The 22,894-nt window shown below is 37.0% G+C and overlaps 2 long non-coding RNA genes across 2 annotated transcripts in view; both read left to right on the forward strand.

Annotated features, from left to right (window-relative positions):
* Nucleotides 1-12,363: 12,363 nt before the first annotated feature.
* Nucleotides 12,364-22,894, forward strand: part of LOC149269490 (uncharacterized) — a 178,296-nt gene continuing 167,765 nt past the window's right edge. The window contains exon 1 of the long non-coding RNA XR_016269672.1: nucleotides 12,364-14,081. This is a non-coding gene — a long non-coding RNA (uncharacterized LOC149269490). The remainder of the gene's footprint in view (nucleotides 14,082-22,894) is intronic.
* Nucleotides 14,094-17,118, forward strand: LOC149269491 (uncharacterized). The gene is made up of 2 exons (XR_016269670.1): nucleotides 14,094-16,865; nucleotides 16,990-17,118. It is a non-coding gene; the product is annotated as an uncharacterized LOC149269491 (long non-coding RNA).

The raw sequence follows: 22,894 nt of genomic DNA on the forward strand, positions 1-22,894 counted from the left end.
CACTCAACCAACCTTACCCTATACTCAGAAATAGTAAAAATACGAAAGAATTAGCAAACCATTTCCCCCGATCACATATGAGAATGTTATTAGACGCAGACATACAACATATAGAAACATTAATAGCTACAGTAAATGTCCACCATAGACATGCTAGGAGTATCAATATGCTAGGCACCGTTCTAAAGGTCGTAGCTGGCACGCCAGACCATGATGATTTCGAGAAACTAAAATTTACACAGAATGAACTTGTAGAGTCAGAAAATAGGCAGATAACCATAAACACAAAAATGCAGGAACAAATTAATAAGCTAACTGACACCGTAAACCTCCTAGTAAAAAACACAAAAGTAAAACAAGTAGACACAGAGCATTTATATGAAACGCTGCTAACAAGAAATAGAATAATTATCTCAGAGTTAAAAACCTTAATACTATCAGTAACACTTGCAAAGGTTGGAATTGTAAACCCCTCCATTTTGGATTCCACTGATTTAAAAAACATTGTTAATGAACACTCTATAAATATCACTATTACTGACTTAATGGAAGTATCTCAAATTAAAGTTTTGTTAAGCGAAAATTTTCTACATTTCATTATAAGATATCCTAAGCCTAGCATAGTATGTAAAAAATTAACCGTATACCCTGTCCAACACAACGGCATCATAATAAATTTCGCCGAAGACTACAATTTAGCTGACTGTGGAAATCATGTAATATCAATAGGAAATTGTAGTACAGCCCTCACAATAACGTTCTGCAAGAAGTCACCCTACACAACATGCGCTCAACAGCTACACTCAGGTGACACCGCACATTGTTCAACTCGGCCCAGCCACCTCGAACCTCTAACCATAGTCGACGATGGAGTAATCATCATCAACGACGGAGCAGCTACAGTCAACGAGCAGATGGTAAAAGGGACGTTCCTCCTTACCTTTGACGACAAGATAAAGGTAAACAACACCGTATACCAAAACCAAAAAAACTACGTGAGGAAATCCCCGGGACCAGCGGTATCTGCGCTCTTAAATATAACAGACCACCAAGAGATACCAAGCCTGCCATACCTGCAGAAGATAAGCATAAAAAATCTGCGGGATATTGCTCAACTAGAGGAAGGGCTAGTAAGAAGGCCAATAGTATCTGGGCTAACCGTGGCCATCCTTTTACTCTCCTGCTACGCTTCGATGAAACTCTATCAAAGACATCAGAGGAACAAACGTCAACGTGATCTTCAAACATTAATTAACAGTTTCAAGAAAGCCGAGGACGTCATTCATCTAAGTGGGGGAGGAGTTAACACAATCGACCAGCAAAACATAAATGTTCAGATTGATCACGCGCCGTCAGCATGAATGTAGCCGTTCCCAGCGGATATTGCACAACAGCAGCAGTGGCTCCAACGCGCAACAATGTTGTTGCCCGAAGTAATGCGATGCCTCGCGTAAATATGCAATGTCAGCATAATCAGGGTTTAGGGCTAGCTTTGGATATAAGAATTTATGTCACTGTACTTTAGTTGATTTTTGATAATAAAGAACGTCGGTCGTCGCCACGGGATTATTGAAGTCTACTCATTTTGTGCAACACCGCACACTAACATCTAACACTTACAGCAAAAAAGCTTAATTTACACACACATACAAAAACACATACACACACAAGCACCCACGCATAAACACGCATGGGCTGCAGTGTGCGCTTACTATGAGAACTTAATTGTTTAATAACTTTTTTTATGGACGTACGATCTTCATGAAACTTTCAGATTATGATTATAACATGGATATGCATGTAATTGCCAAAGCACAAGTCTCTAGTATTTGAAATACGCTTTTTACAAAAGTGAGGGTGAGGGGCAGAATTTAAGGGTGGGGGGTAAATTTTAACAAAAACCGAAACTGTATAAATTGCATGTAAGCATACATTAAAAATTTGGAGACTCTAGCAATAAAGGTTTAGAAGATATAATTTTATAACTGGTTTTCGATAAGGTTTTTTATCGATAAAAAAAGATCGGGATGAGTTATCGAATTTCAATGATAAACTTGATATGCGCGCTGTAATTACGGACATTTAAAAAATATTTGAAGTCTTTAGCTCTTATATCTTCTGAAATCGACGCGTTCGGACGGGCAGACGGACAGACAGACGGACAGGGCCAAATCAACTCAGCTCGTCGCCCTGATCAAGAATATATATACTTTGTGGGGTCTGCCACGCCTCCTTCTGCCTGTTACATACATTTCAACAAAACCATTATACCCTGATTTCCCATTGAAAATGGGTTCAGGGTATAAAAATATACACAGACCATAAACCACTTTCACATTCGCTTAGCAGTTGGAATGGCAACGCTCGAATCAAGCGATGGAAAACGTACCTAAAAGAGTTGGATTATGAACTCCTTTATAAACCAGGCAGGGATAACACAGTAGCAGACGCATTGTCAAGAATACCCATAGTAAACCAAATCAATTCAGTAACATCCACTCAGCATAGCGCAGAAAGTTCAAGTCATAACCTAATACCTAGTATGGAGGTCCCGATAAACGTATTCAAGAACCAAATATTCTTAAACACAGCAAACACAGACGACTATAAATTCCAAATTCCTTTCCCAACTTTCCATAGACATCTAATAACTAGACAAGAGCTCACAGAAAATAACCTAGTTCAGATATTAAAAAAGTATTTAAACCCTTCTGTAATTAACGGAATAATAACGTCAGAAGAAATCATGAACCAAATTCAACAAATATACCCCAAACACTTTAGGAATTATAAAATCAGATTCACCCAGACACAAGTGAAGGACTGACTAACGAAACAGAACAGGACGAACATATACTAAAAATACACAATAGAGCTCACCTCAACGCAATAGAAAATAAAAAACAATTATCAGAAACCCATTACTTCCCTAAAATGAAACAGAAAATAGCGGCATTAGTCAAACAATGTCAAGTTTGTAAAGAAGAAAAATACGACAAACAACCAAACAACCCTAAACTAAATGAAACACCCATACCTCAATATCCTGGACATATAATTCATGTAGACATATACACGACAGGCAAAAACTTAATCCTGACAGCAATAGATAAATTTTCGAAACTAGCCCAAGGACGCATCATCAAATCTAGGGCAATAGAGGACATAAAAAAAACACTTCACGACATTTTATTTTATTATGGAGTTCCGAAATTCGTGGTCATAACATTCATGATGCGAGATCAATTAGGGATTGAAATTTATAACACTCCACCTTATAAAAGCACACTCAACGGCCAAGTCGAACGATTTCACTCTACGCTTTCAGACATCATGAGATGTAACAAAAGAAAACAAGAATATAAAACTTTTCAAGAATTAATTGACAAATCAATATGCGACTATAACTACACCATTCATTCAACGACTAACAGACGACCACTAAATTTGTTTTTTGGCAGAAACCTAACGACGAACCCAGAACCATATGAAAAATCTAGACAAGACAACATTGACAGACTTAGACAGAAACAAACGATGGACTTACAGAACCACAATAAAAGACGCAACGAAATACGTACCTACACACCAGGACAAGAAATATACGTCAAGATCAACAATAGACTAGGAACTAAATTGTCTCCCAGATATAAAAAAGAAACAGTAAAAGAGGACAGAAACACAACAGTACTAACCTCAACAAATAGAGTCATACATAAAAGTAATATAAACAAGTAAGAAGGCTCCAGTCGAGACTGCTCGACAGGAGATACCCTGAACCCTCTAAGCTGATATTCTAATCATTCTGCACTTCTTCTATGCACACATACATACACATGCATCCAGACGCGCGTATAACAACGCGCTCTGCTAACTGCGCAGTAAGCAGCGGCTGCGCTTGGGCTGCGCTGCAGTGTGGGCAATATTATGAGAATTTATTTGTTGAATAATTTCTTTTGTAGACGTACAATGAATGATGAAACTTTCAGAACGTAATCATAATGTTCAAATGTATGTACATTCCAAAGCACAAGTCTCTAGTACTTGAAATGCGTTTTTTACAAATTGGGGGCGAAGGGGGCGTGGTATCCAAAATTTGTAAATTACAAAATCTTTGTATTCATTATCTTTATATACAACGCAAATTTGAAGACTCCAGGTTTAAAAGTGTTCAAATTAGGCTAAAAAACCAAAATCAAATTTTCGATTATTCTCGATAAAAAAGTTATCGGATTATGTATCGAAAAAAGAAAGCAAACTCGTACTGCGTATGGTACACACGAGTATGCATGCCAAATTTCAGCTTTCTAGCTCTTATAACTTCTGAGATCGACGCACTCATACGGACGGACGGACAGACGGACGGACGGACAAACGGACAGGGCTATATCGACTCAGTTCGTCGCGCTGATCAAGAATATATATACTTTGTGGGGTCTGCCACGCCTCCTTCTGCTCGTTACATACTTTTTCACAAAACCATTATACCCTGATTTCCCATTTTCAATGGGTTCAGGGTATAAAAACGTTTGACATTTATAGACTACTCGTAATAATGGCGATGATGGTACAACCTATCGAACCGAATATGGACATAACGAATCATACGGAAGAACAAACCATAACGATCTACGACGGACTAGGCAAAATACAAACGACAACAAGAATTATTCACATTATTAACTTAGGCAAAATTAAAGAAGCTTTAGAGCAGATAGAATTTCATACAGAAAAAAATTTAAAATTTAGCAGTTTATACCACACCTTGCACCACGAAATTAACCAAACTCACTTGACTTTACGCACCATAGGTTATGACATTAACAAGAGGACCACAAGGGTCATTAATATTCTAGGCACAGCTTGGAAATACATAGCAGGCAACCCAGATCATGATGACTTCGTGCAGATAGAAGAACATATTAATAAAGTCATAGATAACAATAACAAACAAGTAATAATAAACTCACAGTTAGAACAAAGATTAAATAAGTTGACCACAGTTACCAATACCCTTACAAACAATATACGGAAAGACGATAGATTCACACATGATATAGCGGAAAGTTTACAGAACCAAGTTAGATTGATCAAGGAGGAGGTTATTAATATAAAATATGCCATACAATGGGCAAAAGTTAACGTAATAAACTCATTTTTACTAAAAAAGGCAGAAATAGATGAAATAGAGAGAATCTTCAAAGCTGGTAGAATGCCTTCATTGTCTGTAGAAGACGTGGCCATATTTCAGAATACTACTACTTTGTTTTATCTAATAAAAATACCTAACGTAGAAGAAACTGATTATGAAAACCTAATTGTGAAACCAGTCGTAAGAAATAACGTTATCATAAATATAGAGTATAAAGAAATATTGTCTCGCAAAAATGTAATGTTTGGAATTATAAAAAAATGTAATAAATTTAATAACCTTAATATTTGTTCAAAAAATAACATTGTCAACATTAGCAATAGTACATGTTTGCCTAGGCTCCTCAATGGAGAAATGTCGCTGTGTGGGTTCAGTAACGCCGAGCACGTGGAACCCATCGAAGAAGTGGCCAACGGTCTTCTGATCCTCAACAACTTTAATGGAATGGTGACATCGACGACAACAAGTACAATTCGCTTTACCAACGAGTCCATTTCAATTGGCAACTGGACTTTCAACAACCGTGAGAGCAGCACACTGAGAGTCGGCTCTTCGATAATCCAGATGACACCAGAATAAAAATATTCTACATTGCAACAAAACCCAATGGGAATTGTTATAACGCAAATAAAACGTAACAAGCTGATCAGACCAATAAGCCAAAACTGCTGACATAATGTCTAGCGGACTTCCTGCACACGCCAACCAGAGCTCCAGCAATTCTAAGAAGAATTGCACAACGGTTCAACAACACCACGAGCGACGCCGCTGCCAACGTCGTCGACTGAACCACAGCTTAGCTAGGGATAGAATTGATTTAAGTAATTTAGTTGCAAATTTGTTCTTGAATAAAACGGACTGCGTTTAAGCGATAAAATATCAAAACATCTTTTTTTACCGTTTAAATAAAGAAAGAATTTTTTAATTTATATACCAGGTAAAGGGAAAAAATCAAGTAATTAAGAAAGATTTTCGTTTTCAGTGGACGTTTGTCCATTTTCTTTTCCTAAGATACCCTAACTTCACGCCAGCAAGGGTCACCTTGACGAGCGGAGGTTAGGGTACGAAAAGCCGGCAGAGCAGCATAAGGCCTAGACGACGGGGGAGAGGAATGGGAGTAATGTGCAGAAAGAAAAAAAAATTGACAAAAAACCAAGAACAAAATTTTAGTACGCGAATCACATAAAACCATATAGAAAAAAAAACTGCATAAATATGCATAGGTATATATGTAAGTGCCAGTGCATAGGCTATATATGTATGTATGTATATGTCAAAGAAAAACAAGTAAGAAAATTCTAGTCGAGAGTGCTCGACTAGATACTACCCTGAACCCAACAAATAAAAATGCTCATTTAGTATGGCTGAAATTTCAATTTCGATGTATTTAAAAATATAAATAAAATACCAAACTCATTTAATAAAATATAAAAATATTTTGAAACAATTAAAAAAAGTTGACATCAGTTGCATCGATTGGGATTCGAACCGCGACTTCTCGATCGAGCGTCATACAGCTAACACACTAGGCCACCTCACTCCCGATAGTGGCGCTGGCAAAACTCAAATAGATTCACTGCTGCAGCGCCATCTACCAAAACTAAACGAATCTAACTGCTGATGTGATTCTAAGAATCTGCTAGAATAACCAAACTATTAAAAACGCACATAAGGTATAGTTAAAATTTCAATTTCGGTGTATTTAAAAATATAAATTAAATAGAAAACTCATTTATGAAAATATAAAAATATTTTGAAACAATTAAAAAAATTAACATCAGTTGCATCGACCGGGACTCGAACCGCGACTTCTCGATCGAGCGTCATGCAGCTAACACACTAGGCCACCTCACTCCTGCTACTGACGCTGGCAAAACTTAAATAGATTCACTGCTGCAGCGCCATCTACCAAAACTAAACCAAACTAACAGCTGATGTGATTCTAAGAATCTGCTGGAATAACCAAACTATTAAAAACGCACATAAAGTATAGTTAAAATTTCAATTTCGGTGTATTTAAAAATATAAATTAAATAGAAAACTCATTTATGAAAATATAAAAATATTTTGAAACAATTAAAAAAATTAACATCAGTTGCATCGACCGGGACTCGAACCGCGACTTCTCGATCGAGCGTCATGCAGCTAACACACTAGGCCACCCCACTCCTGCTAGTGGCGCTGGCAAAACTCAAATAGATTCACTGCTGCTGCGCCATCTACCAAAACTAAACGAAGCAAACAGCTGATGTGATTCAGCGAATGTTTTTGTTGTAGCTGCTGCACGTGCGTTTGTTAATTGGCCAAATATTTGATTATTTTTTATTAATTTTTGACTGAACGGAATTTAATGAAACTTTCGGCATATGATCTACATATTATATTGAATATTTGAGAAATTTAAAAAAAAGAAAAATCATTCACAATTAGCTATAGTGGCATCTGATTTGAACTTGAATGTTTTTACTCGATAAAAACATAACGGGATGATTTATCGAATTTTAAAAGCAAACTCGACGTCCGCGCTGTATAAACGGTCATTTAAAAAAAAAAATTCAAGTCTCTAGCTCTTATATCTTCGGAAATCGACGCGTTCAAACATACGGACAGACGGACAGACGGACGGACGGACAGACGGACAGACAGACAGACGGACAGGGCCAAATCGACTCAGCTCGTCGCCCTGATCAAGAATATATATACTTTGTGGGGTCTGCCACGCCTCCTTCTGCCTGTTACATACATTTCAACAAAACCATTATACCCTGATTTCCCATTTTCAATGGGTTCAGGGTATAATAACTAAATGAAAAAACTGAAAACGTGAAAAAAGATATATAAAAATATATAACTAAGGAATTAGAATTTTTAAAATAGTGTAGCAATAGTGTAATGTAGCATATAATATGTAACCAAAAAAAAAAAAAACTCGAAATAAAAAGAAAAGAACCCAACAAAAGGAACTCCAAAACGGAAATTGTGCAAGACGATTAAATTGCCAACGGCAAGTGAGCAGAGTTTTGCAGAAAGAAGTGTCGAAAAAGAGAGAAAAAAAAGGTTCACAAAAATTTTCGATAATAAAATCTATAATTAATCTATATATAACTAACACACAAAAACAAAACCAATAAATATATATCAATAAATAAATATATATGAATAAATAAATATGAATAAGTAAGAAACATATACTACAGACAATCAAATAGAAAAATGAATCAACACACTGTTAATACCCCTTAAAAGAAAAAACAAGTAAGAAGACTCTAGTCGAGACTGCTCGACTAGGAGATACCCTGAACCCTCTAATCTGATATTCTAATCACTCTGCACTTCTTTTCGGCACACATACATACAAACGAACGTATTAGAACGCGATCTGCTAACTGCGCAATAAGCAGCGACTGCGCTTGGGCTGCGCTGCAGTGTGGGTAACATTATAAAAATTTATTTGTTAAATAATTTAATTTCTAGACGTACAATCTTAATGAAACTTTCAGAACATAATCATAATGTTCAAATGTATGTACATTCCAAAGCATCAGTCTTTAATGTTTGAAATACGCCTTTTACAAAGGTGAGGGTGAGGGGGTGGATATAAGGGTGGGGTGTGAATTACAACAAAAATCGAAATTATATAAAATACATATAAGTCATCATATAAATTTGCAAGCTCTAGATCTAAAGGTGTAGGAGATATAATTAAATAACTAGCTTTTGATAAGGTTTTTGATCGATAATAAAATATCGGGAGTAGTTATCGATATAAAAAGAAAAACTTTATATGCGCGAGTTACGCACAAACCCACTCCACTTCTAGAACAGAACGCAAACTCAATCATTCAATTAAATTCAATAAGTCAGCAGATAGAAGAGTTATTGAACTCTATAAATGTTAAAGTAAACTATGTTGCGACAGAGTTTATTAATCTCTTTATTTTGCACACTAAGTATCCGGTGTCGCAACCAAAACTGCAATGCCCCAATTTCATGTAATGCCGACACAACATATATTGTAAAACACATTTATGTAGACTTAAGCACTTTATGTAACATTTATATTGAGTACATTTCGAATAAACGGGTGAGTTGATTCTGACCACTGAAGAATACACGTCGTGCCGTGAAGTTATTACTTTTTTCAGCAAACCACTTTGCAGTTTACTTAAGTCGCGTGATATCACGGACTTAGGAAAAAAATTTTAAGTCTCTAGCTCTTATATCTTCTGAAATCGACGCGTTCATACATATGGACGGACGGACAGACAGACGGACAGGGCCAAATCGACTTAGCTCGTCGCCCTGATCCTCCTTCTGACTGTTACATACTTTAACAAAACCATTATACCATGATTTCCCATTTTCAATGGGTTCAGGGTATAACATGTAAGAAAGCTCTAGTCGAGAGTGCCCGACTACGAGATCCCCTGAGCCCTTCGAGCAATAGCAGTTTCAATCATTTTTCGCGTTTTTCTGCTTACACAAGACACACACACGCTTGCACACACAGGCATATACACACACATCATACGCACACACACACACACACACACACACACACACACACACACACACACACACACACACACACACACACACACACACACACACACGCACACACACAGAGATACGCACGCACGCATAAACACGCATTGGCTGCAGTGGTGGCTTACTAAGGGAACTAAGGGATGTAGTTTCTTCATGAAACTTTTAGATTGTGATTATATCATGGATATGTATGTATTTGCTAAAGCACAAGTCTCTAGTATTTGAAATACGCTTTTTACAAATGTGATGGTGAGGGGGTGAATTAGGGGTGGGGGGTAAATTTTGACAAAAACCGAAATTGTATAAAATGCATATAAGTATACGTAAAATATTTGGAGACTCTAGCTTAAAAGATGTAGGAGATATAAATTTATTACTGGTTTTCGATAATGTTTTCAATTGATAACAAAATAACGGGGCAATTTATCGATATTTAAAGCAAAACTATACGTGCTATACACGGACACGGACGCGTGCTATACACGGACACGGACGCGTGCTATACACGGACCTAGGAAAAACAAGTAAGAAAATGCCCATTTAGTATGGCTGAAATTTCAATTTCGATGTATTTAAAAATATAAATAAAATACCAAACTCATTTAATAAAATATAAAAATATTTTGAAACAATTAAAAAAAGTTGACATCAGTTGCATCGATTGGGATTCGAACCGCGACTTCTCGATCGAGCGTCATGCACTACGACACCTCACTTCTGCAAGTGGCGCCGGCAAAACTTAAATAGATTCACTGCTGCAGCGCCATCTACCAAAACTAAACGAAACTAACTGCTGATGTGATTCTAAGAATCTGCTAGAATACCAAAACTAAACGAAACTAACTGCTGATGTGATTCTAAGAATCTGCTAGAATAACCAAACTATTAAAAACGCAGTATGGTTAAAATTTCAATTTCGGTGTATTTAAAAATATAAATTAAATAGAAAACTCATTTATAAAAATATAAAAATATTTTGAAACACTTAAAAAAAATTAACATCAGTTGCATCGATCGGGATTCGAACCGCGACTTCTCGATCAAGCGTCATGCAGCTAACACACTAGGCCACCTCACTCCTGGTAGTGGCGCTGGCAAAACTCAAATAGATTCACTGCTGCTGCGCCATCTACCAAAACTAAACGAAACTAACAGCTGATGTGATTCAACGAATGTTTCTAGAAGAAGTTTGAACGTATGTGTGCACACGCATACGATGCTGTTGTAGCTGCTGCACGTGCGTTTGTTAATTGGCCAAATATTTGATTATTTTTTATTAATTTTTGACTGAACGGAATTTAATGAAACTTTCAGCATATGATCTACATATTATATTGAATATTTGAGAAATTGAAAAAAAAAAAAAAAAAGAAAAATCATTCACAATTACCTAAAGTGGCATCTGATTTGAACTTGAATGTTTTTACTCGATAAAAACATAACGGGATGATTTATCGAATTTTAAAAGCAAACTCGACGTCCGCGCTGTATATACGGTCATTTAAAAAAAAAAATTCAAGTCTCTAGCTCTTATATCTTCGGAAATCGACGCGTTCAAACATACGGACAGACGGACAGACAGACAGACGGACAGGGCCAAATCAACTCAGCTCGTCGCCCTGATCAAGAATATATATACTTTGTGGGGTCTGCCACGCCTCCTTCTGCCTGTTACATACTTTTAACAAAACCTTTATACCCTGATTTCCCATTGAAAATGGGTTCAGGGTACAAAAAATCGCGAAATAATGGCAACAAATTGCAACATAACAAGTAAGAAAGCTATAGTCGAGACTGCTCGACTACGAGATCCCCTGAACCCTTGGAGTAATAGCTATTTCAATAATTTTTCGCGTCTTTCAGCTTACACAATAAACACGCACGCATTCACGCACGCATACACACACAAACGCATACACACACATACACAAACACATACACACACACATACATACACAAGCACCCACGCATAAACACGCATGGGCGGCAGTGAGCGTTTACTATGAGAACTTAATTGTTTAATAACTTTATGGACATACGAACTTCATGAAACTTTTAGATTATGATTATAACATGGATATGCATGTATTTGCCAAAGCACAAGTCTCTAGTATTTGAAATACGCTTTTCACAAAAGTGATGGTGAGGGGGTGAATTTAAGGGTGGGGGGTAAATTTTAACAAAAGCCGAAATTGTATAAATTGCATATAAGCATATATTAAAAAGTTGGAGACTCTAGCAATAAAGGTGTAGAAGATATAATTTTATAACTGGTTTTCGATAAGGTCTTTTTATCGATAAAAAAAGATCGGGATGAGTTATATTTTAATGATAAACTTGATATGCGCGCTGTAATTACGGACATTTGAAAAAAAATTTGAAGTCTCTAGCTCTTATATCTTCTGAAATCAACGCGTTCATACATAGGGACAGACGGACGGACAGACAGACGGACAGGGCCAAATCAACTCAGCTCGTCGCCTTGATCAAGAATATATATACTTTGTGGGGTCTGCCACGCCTCCTTCTGCCTGTTACATACATTTCAACAAAACCATTATACCCTGATTTCCCATTGAAAATGGGTTCAGGGTATAAAAAAAAAAAAAAAATATATATATATATATATATATATATATATATATATATATATATATATATATATATATATATATATATATATATATATATATATATATATATATATATATATATATATATATATATATCTATATATATAAAAGAAAGTTGTGTAAAAGTGAAGACCGCTTATAACTTGATTTGGGCTGAACCAATTTTCATGGTTTTTGATTTGTTGGATTTGTCTCCGCAACGAGTTTAGTATAGGGTCTTAAAAATACTGAAAAAATTTGCCGAATACTTGAAAAACGCGGTTTTTTCCCCAAATGTTCAAATTTTTTTTATACCCAGTAGGCTTGGTAACAGTGACAGTTTTGACAATAGTGTAGAAGTAAATAAACAAATGTAGTCAGTCAGTCTACGGTCTCCTGACCTCGAGCAGACCTGACTATTCAAAAAAAAAAAAAAAAAAAAAAAAAAAATTTTCAAATCAAAAGGAAAAATATTTCAAATCAAAAATCTGCAAAAAATCAAAAGATTAAAACCTGACTGTTCAAAAAATAAATAAAAAATTAAAAATTCGAAATTAAAAAAAAAAAAGGTAATTATTAAAAAGTGTATTTTTGGCTTTTTATATTTTCGGACTTTTAAACTTTATAAATATTTCAAATCAAAAATCTGCAAAAATTAAAAAAAAAATCAAAAGATTAAAACCTAACAATCAAAAATAAATAAAAAATTCAAAATTCAAAATTCGAAATTAAAACAAGTAAGAAGGCTCTAGTCGAGACTGCTCGATTACGAGATCCCCTGAACCCTTGGAGCAATAGATATTTCAATAATTTTTCGCGTCTTTCAGCTTACATAAGAAACACGACACGAACTGCGAACTGCGACACACATACACTCACACATGCATACACACACAAACGCACACACAGGCACACATACACACACACGCATACAGACACACATACACACACACACACACGCATACACACACACATACACATACACACACACATACACAAACACATACACACACATACACAAACACATACACACACAAGCACCCACGCATAAACACGCATGGGCTGCAGTGTGCGCTTACTATGAGAACTTAATTGTTTAATAACTTTTTTTATGGACGTACGATCTTCATGAAACTTTCAGATTATGATTATAACATGGATATGCATGTGATTGCCAAAGCACAAGTCTCTAGTATTTGAAATACGCTTTTTACAAAAGTGAGGGTGAGGGGTGAATTTAGAGGTGGGGGGTAAATTTTAACAAAAACCGAAATTGTATAAATTGCATGCAAGCATACATTAAAAATTTGGAGACTCTAGCAATAAAGGTGTAGAAGATATAATTTTATAACTGGTTTTCGATAAGGTTTTTTATCGATAAAAAAAGATCGGGATGAGTTATCGATTTTTAATGATAAACTTGATATGCGCGCTGTAATTACGGACATTCTAAAAAAAATTTGAAGTCTCTAGCTCTTATATCTTCTGAAATCGACGCGTTCATACATACGGACAGACGGACAGACGGACAGACGGACAGACGGACAGACAGACGGACAGGGCCAAATCAACTCAGCTCGTCACCCTGATCAAGAATATATATACTTTGTGGGGTCTGCCACGCCTCCTTCTCCCTGTTACATACATTTCAACAAAACCATTATACCCTGATTTCCCATTGAAAATGGGTTCAGGGTATAAAAAAAAAGTTAATTATTAAAAATTGTATTTTTGGACTTTTACAAAAGCTAAATATCTCGAAAGTTCAGGTATTTGTTTGTCTCAAACATAAATTTGTGTAAATTATTTATATTTATATTTCTCGATTGTTATACCCTGAACCCAATGAAAATGGGAAATCAGGGTATAATGGTTTTGTTGAAATGTATGTAACAGGCAGAAGGAGGCGTGGCAGACCCCACAAAGTATATATATTCTTGATCAGGGCGACGAGCTGAGTCGATTTGGCCCTGTCCGTCTGTCTGTCTGTCCGTCTGTCCGTCTGTCCGTCTGTCCGTCCGTCCGTCTGTCCGTCTGTCCGTCTGTCCGTATGTTTGAACGCGTCGATTTCCGAAGATATAAGAGCTAGAGACTTGAATTTTTTTTTAAAATGACCGTATATACAGCGCGGACGTCGAGTTTGCTTTTAAAATTCGATAAATCATCCCGTTATGTATTTATCGAGTAAAATCATTCAAGTTCAAATCAGATGCCTCTATAGCTAATTGTGAATGATTTTTCTTTTTTTAAATTTCTCAAATATTCAATATAATATGTAGATCATATGCTGAAAGTTTCATTAAATTCCGTTCAGTCAAAAATTAATAAAAAATAATCAAATATTTGGCCAATTAACAAACGCACGTGCAGCAGCTACAACAAAAACATCACATCAGCTGTTAGTTTCGTTTAGTTTTGGTAGATGGCGCAGCAGCAGTGAATCTATTTGAGTTTTGCCAGCGCCACCAGCAGGAGTGGGGTGGCCTAGTGTGTTAGCTGCATGACGCTCGATCAAGAAGTCGCGGTTCGAATCCCGATCGGTGCAACACTGATGTTAATTTTTTTTAATTGTTTCAAAATATTTTTATATTTTCATAAATGCGTTTTCTATTTAATTTATATTTTTAAATACACCGAAATTGAAATTTTAACTATACTTTATGTGCGTTTTTAATAGTTTGGTTATTCTAGCAGATTCTTAGAATCACATCAGCAGTTAGTTTCGTTTAGTTTTGGTAGATGGCGCTGCAGCAGTGAATCTATTTGAGTTTTGCCAGCGCCACTAGCAGGAGTGAGATGGCCTAAAGTGTTAGCAGCATGACGCCCGATCGAGGAGTCGCGGTTCGAATCCCGATCGATGCAACTGATGTTAATTTTTTTTAATTGTTTCAAAATATTTTTATATTTTATTAAATGAGTTTGGTATTTTATTTATATTTTTAAATACATCGAAATTGAAATTTCAGCCATACTAAATGAGCATTTTTATTTGTTGGGTTCAGGGTAGTATCTAGTCGAGCACTCTCGACTAGAATTTTCTTACTTGTTTTATATGGTTTTGTGCGAGGGCAGTATTACTATTAATAACAAGTAAGAAAGCTCTAGTCGAGACTGCTCGACTACGAGATCCCCTGAACCCTTGGAGCAATAGATATTTCAATAATTTTTCGCGTCTTTCAGCTTACACAAGAAACACGCACACACACACACACACACAGGCATACATACACACACAAGCATACAGACACACATACACACACACACACGCATACATACACAAGCGCATACACACACACATACACATACACACACACATACACAAACACATACACACACATACACAAACACATACACACACAAGCACCCACGCATAAACGCATGGGCTGCAGTGTGCGCTTACTATGAGAACTTAATTGTTTAATAACTTTTTTTATGGACGTACGATCTTCATGAAACTTTCAGATTATGATTATAACATGGATATGCATGTAATTGCCAAAGCACAAGTCTCTAGTATTTGAAATACGCTTTTTACAAAAGTGAGGGTGAGGGGGTGAATTTAAGGGTGGGGGGTAAATTTTAACAAAAACCGAAATTGTATAAATTGCATATAAGCATACATTAAAAATTTGGAGACTCTAGCAATAAAGGTGTAGAAGATATAATTTTATAACTGGTTTTCGATAAGGTTTTTTATCGATAAAAAAAGATCGGGATGAGTTATCGAATTTTAATGATAAACTTGATATGCGCGCTGTAATTACGGACATTTAAAAAAAATTTGAAGTCTCTAGCTCTTATATCTTCTGAAATCGACGCGTTCATACATACGGACAGACGGACAGACGGACAGACGGACAGACGGACAGACGGACAGACGGACAGACAGACGGACAGGGCCAAATCAACTCAGCTCGTCACCCTGATCAAGAATATATATACTTTGTGGGGTCTGCCACGCCTCCTTCTCCCTGTTACATACATTTCAACAAAACCATTATACCCTGATTTCCCATTGAAAATGGGTTCAGGGTATAAAAATGCCGCGTCCTAGAAGATCTAATCTTTCCCGGCGGACCCATAATGCAATTAGGCAACGGAATAGCGCGAGTCAATTATCTGACGAAGAGCGAGAAATCGCCCGAGAAAGGCTCCGCGTTAGTACCCAGGGAAGAAGGGCCTTAATTCGTGCTTCTCAAAGAGAGGCAGCCCGTGAAATGGCAATAAGAAATGGTTCAAGGATTGATTTGAATCGAGCAGCGTTTCGATATGATTGCACCATTGATTACAGCTTGAATCGTTTAGTTTGCATTGGTCCAATGGACGTTGTTTGCTAGCATTGTGGCGCATTGAAGTTTGCTGGTGAAACGCCCGGTTTGTGCTGCCTTAGTGGTAAAGTGACATTGCCATTAGCGGTCACCATAGCCATTGCGTTCCCTGCTTTATGGCGAAACACTAGAATCACGACATTTTCTAGCGAACACTCAAAAATACAATGCCTGTTTCCAAATGACATAATTTGGGGCGGAAAATATTGGAGACGGATATTTAAGGTAATTTACGTTAAAAATTTTATTTTCTATGACTGCCAAAAAAAAATTTTGAATAATGTAGTTTGTTAGATTTCTGTAAATAGTGTTTGTAAATATAACTATAACTATGGCTTTGAATTTAAAGATTCAAGGCCAGATTTGCCATCGCATTGGATCATTGCAACCTATTGAAGATGCACAGCAAAAATTCTTGCAAATATACTTCATGGGCAATATGGAAGAACAACTTGACCGGCGTCAAGAAATGAACACATCTATGAAAAGAGCAATTCTCCATGATTTGCATGCTTAGAAATTTAAACCAACCAAAACTGTGCAATGGAACGCGTTTGGTGATAAGAAAACTGATGAGCCATGTGATTCACGCGTTGATACTCAAAGGAAAATTTAAAAATGAGGAAGTTCTTATTCCTAGGATTCCGATGAGCTCAACAGATATGCCCTTTGAATTTAAACGAATTCAATTCCCGCTTCGTCTTGCCTTCGCCATGACGATCAACAAGTCACAGGGCCAATCTTTGACTATTTGTGGCCTCAATCTAGAAAATGCGTGTTTTTCTCATGGTCAATTGTACGTGGCATGCTCACGTGTTGGCAAACGATCCGCATTATTTGTTCTTGCACCCGACCAAAAAACGAAGAATGTCGTTTACAACAAGGTGCTTGAATGAAAATCCGATTAATAAATTTATCAGTGTATCCCAGCCTGAACAACATAGCTTTCAACAATTTTTTACCTAGAAATAATATAGAGGGCAATGCAACGTTTGCCGGGCCAGCTAGTATATATATATATATATATATATATATGCATTTTTGACACGTGCGCTTTGTCAGAAAAATACAACAGCAACGCAACCGCAACCGTGGGAGCCTATCGTCAGCAATAATAATAAAATCAATGCACTTGGCCAAAACACATTCTGGTCAACGTGTGCATTTCCGCCACGAGCGCCGAGTCAGCACACCGATCAGCACCACCGTGAGAGCCATTGTGTCACAAGACACCTATCAGCAGCAACAGCAGTGACCACGGCGACAGTGACGCCAATAGCAGCAGCAGCAGCTTTCATATAAATAGTACTTGTATAATTATTCTTAAGTTTAGTTCTAATCCAGCACCGAAAGTGAATAAATGTTTTTTTAATCCAAAAACCGCTTTCGAATATTTAATTGGCGCCCGAGCACGGACCCGCGATCGTCACCACAGAAAGTTTACGCGTCGAAAAACATAATACCAACTATTGCTCGCGAGAGCACCTATAATGAAATATAGCTGCTAGTGAACGCGACGAAAATCCTTAGTGCCTAATCCGCAGCTATCGAAACGTTGAACCTAATCCGTAGCTAACGGGAGCATTCGAACGATCCGTAATAGTGCCTAATCCGCAGCTACGCCGTGTTCGTGAAAGGGTGACTCTAACTACGTAAACGAGGTACGGTCGTGGGTCAAAAACATTGTTGCCACCCTATAAGTGTCCGCCCGTAGGGTACCGCGTAATCAGTATGCGTCGCAGACACACCACTAATACTGGAATCTGACGAAAGAGAGCAATCCGGACCATCATCGCGGGAGTCAACGTTGCTACAAATTATATTGTAAGCATAGTGAATAAGATTCAAAAACAAGAAATAAACAACAAACATTAAACAATTCACCTAGAAATTAAGAAAAACAAGAAATAAACAAGAAATATTGAACTTTAATACTTAGTATTTAAGAAAACTCTAAAATTGTACTACTGAGCGACGTCTAGTTGCCCGGTAAATAATAGTCAGGCAGATCACTGCGTTGATCGCGTAGGAATTTACTAACATAAATCAAGATTTCAAGAACATTTCCTGAAAACAAACCACCATCATTTTCCGATTCGATAAAAATTCTTTAAATCTGTGCGTGACCATTGACGAACTAACGACCGCATTCTCTAAAATAAACATGCCACCACCAGAAAATTCACTCCCATCCACCAGTACAGGTGCCACAAGTACGATAGAGAGATACCTTAGGAAGATATTGTCTGAGAAAGGTGACGAGTTACTTAGTCCAGGTACAACCGTTTCAGTCGAGCAAGATCAGACGATTCTCCCAGAACATATGGGACGAATCAACGAATTAGACAAGTTACCAGACGTTGTAAGAATTTTAAAAGACTTTTCTGGAATATAGCAGAATTCACTTCATGGCGCAAATGTGTAGACAGGATATTTGAGGCCTACTCTACTGTTCAGGGAACACCAAAGCACTATGGTATCTTAATGACAGTAAGAATTAAAGAAGTTGGTGAAGCCGATGCTGTGTTAGAAGCGTATAACACCCCACTAAATTGGAAAGCCATATCCCAATGTCTTACTGATCATTTTGTAGATCGCAGAGATCTTAAGACACTGGAATACAAACTCTATACTCTTAATTTAGGCAAAATGGGCGATCAATAGACGAATTTTACCAAGCCATTTATTATCATCTGTCTCTAATATTGAATCAGATAAACAACCATGATTCATCTGCAGAAACAGTAAGAGCTATTACCAAGACTTATAGGGACAAAGCATTAGATACGTTTATCAGAGGTCTCAACGGAGACTTACCAAGGTTATTAGCCATCAAAGAGCCAACCGACCTTAAACATGCTCTTCACTTGTGCCGACTGATTGAGAACCAGTCGATTAGAAATTCCGTTAATCCCATAAGAGCCCCTTCGCTTCCTCCGAAGAACAATCATCAAAATAAAATTACTCAATCTTCATTTCGATACAATAACCCACATGTCTTAAATCAAACCAACTTCGATCTGGATCTGTATTATCCACGAAGCCTAAGTTTAACCCCCAGAATTCAGGTTTCATACCAAGACCCATACACCAACAACCACTACAGTTCTTTAACGCACCACCAAGACCAATAGCTCCAAAACCACAACCGGCTCCACAACCAATGGAAGTCGACTCGTCTACCAGAACCAGGAATGTGAATTATATGAATAGGCCAAATAATAAACAATTTACTGGGAAAAGACCCTTATCTTCTAGGGCAGAAAACCCATTCAAACAACAGCGACAATTTCACATCAATACTGGGGAAACCCAAGTGCAGAACGTAGATGATGAGGCTAACGCTTACGCAAGTGCATATGCAAACGCATACGCCGCCGAAGCTTATGCCGAGGCATACGAGCAGTGTATGAGTGAACAGGCCTACTATGCTGCTGCAGAGGAGCAAGGTATCGTTGAAACACCGTACAAGAACAAAGCAACCGCAGACAACCAGATTCAAGTAGAAATTGCTGATATGTCTGACGTCAATTTTTTAGCTTAAATCGTTCCTCGTTACCTTACTTCCAATGCAAACGACGGACAGGTACTGAACTTCCTCATTGATACTCGTTCCAACCAGAATTACATACAAAGAAGCTTTTTTCGCTAATTCTATAGGCGGAAAAATAGCCATAGCCCATCATATATTTCTGAATCTTTTTAACCTCAACACTCCAATCAGCTTTTTCGTATTGCCCACTCTAAAAACTTTTCATGGTATCCTAGGCAACGATACAATGAAACAACTCAATGTTGTTATCAATGTCAGGAATGATATCCTATTAGTAAATGACAGTAATAAATTCCGTATCAAGCAATTAGCTGCACAAGCAGTTAACAGTATAAAGGTCCGAACAAATCATATGTCCGATAGCCAGAAAAAGATAATAGATCGACTAATTCAAGAAGTTAAACCGTTATTTGCAGACCCAGAGTAAAAATTAACTTACACGACTAAAGTAGTAGGAGAGATCCGGGCCAATACCGACACTCCGGTTTACAGCAGGCATTACCCATATCCTATTGCTCTAAAGCAAGAAGTCGAAAAGCAGATATCAGAAATGCTTGACGGAGTCATTACACCCTCTAGATCACCGTATAATGCTCCAGTATGGATCGTACCAAAGAAAACTGATGCCTCAGGAAAAGAGAAATACCGACTTGTAATTGATTATCGCAAGCTAAATTTGGACATTAAATTCTTCATGGTCCTTGACCTCAAAAGTGGTTTCCACCAAATTCCTTTGAAGGAGACAGACATAGAAAAGACAGCATTTTCTGTTAACGGAGGGAAGTACGAATTTACAAGACTACCTTTTGGTCTCAAGATTTCCCCTTTAATATTCTAAAGAGCCTTAGATGATATTCTAAGGGATCATGTTGGAAAAATCTGCTATGTCTACAAAAATGAAAACGAGCATGCTCATCTCCTAAAACAAGTCTTCACGACTTTACTTAACGCTAATATGAAAATCCAAATGGACAAGTGTGAATTTTCCAAAAAAGGAGTAAATTTCCTAGGATTCAGCGTTTCAGACAGTGGCGTTAAGACAAATCCAGAAAAGGTTGAAGCGATTTCCAGATTCCCCATACCCAAAACTCTTAAAGAACTACGATCGTTCTTAGGCCTCTCCGGCTACTACCGCAGATTCATAAAAGATTATGCAAAACTAGCTAAACCCCTTACCACTCATCTCAGAGGTGAAGATGGTCGAATATCAGCAAAAGCATCAGATAAAGTACAGATAAAGTTAGATAACAAGGCAATAGAAGCATTCAACAAAATAAAGCAAACTCTTTGTTCTGATGACGTAATTTTAAAATACCCAAACTTCTCTAAAGAGTTCCACCTAACAACCGATGCTTCGAATTACGCAATCGGTGCAATCCTTGAATAAGAAGGCAGACCCATTACTTTTATATCCCGAACATTGTTAAAAACAGAGGAGAACTATGCAACAAACGAAAATGAAATGCTAGCCATAATTTGGGCATTGCAAAACCTTCGAATTTACTTGTATGGAACTGCCAAAGTTATTATATTCACAGACCACCAACCAATAGCCTTTGCTCTAAGTAATAAAAATCACAACGGAAAATTAAAACATTGGAAGAGTTACTTAGAAGAGTTCAATTACGAGTTAAAGTATAAGCCAGGAACCACTAGTTATGAGTGATGAAAGTTCGTCACACAATCTCATCCCCACAATAGAAACACCTATTAACGTTTTCAAGAATCAGCTATTCATAGTAATCGGCGAAAAGCACGATTATAAATTCGAAATTCCCTTCCCTACATACCATAGGCATATAGCAACACAGCCCCACTTTACCGAAGACGAATTGATTGACATTTTTAAGAAACGACTTGACCCAAGACTTATTAACGGCTTATTTACTTCAGAACATATCATGGGCAAAATACTGGAATTCTACCCACTTCACTTTTCCAATTATAAAATACGATACACTCAAAGAAAGGTAGAAGACATTACGAGCGTCGATGAACAGAATAAAATTATAACACAAGATAATAGACGAGCACACAGAAATGCATCAGAAAATAAAGCCCAAATTCTAGAAAAATTTTTCTTCCCACAACTACACAAAAAAGTTAAAGAAATTACAAAATCATGCTTAACATGCAGAGAGTCAAAATATGATAGACACCCTCCACATCCCGCAATTCAAGCAACACCAATTCCCAAATTTCCAGGGGAAATCATTCATATAGATATTTATATAACAGAAAATAAGACTATTTTAACTAGCATCGATAAATTCTCAAAATACGTTCAAGTCAAGATTCTAAATTCAAGATCTGCAGAGGATATAAAAATCCCATTAAGAGAAATCCTAATTGCATTCGGTATGCCCAGAACTATAGTAATCGACAACGAGCAAGCTTTCAATTCAGCCTCTATAAAGTTTAAACTACCCCTCCCTATAACTCAACAAGTAACGGACAAATAGAGAGATTTCACTCCACTCTGTTAGAAATAATGACTTGCCTAAGAAAAGACAATAAAGATATGAGTTTCACAGATACACTCTTTAAAGCAGTACAAGAATATAACGCCTCTTACCATTTAGTTACTAAAAGAAAACCAATAGAGATATTTTTCGGCACAACAGTTCAGGATAACCCAGAAAAAACAGAAGAGAATAGGAATATAATATCCAACAAACTACTAGATAAACAACAAGTAAGA

This window comes from Drosophila arizonae, chromosome 4 (assembly GCF_054131065.1).
Source record: "Drosophila arizonae isolate 15081-1271.41 chromosome 4, UAZ_ARI_1.0, whole genome shotgun sequence".
NCBI lineage: Eukaryota > Metazoa > Arthropoda > Insecta > Diptera > Drosophilidae > Drosophila > Drosophila arizonae.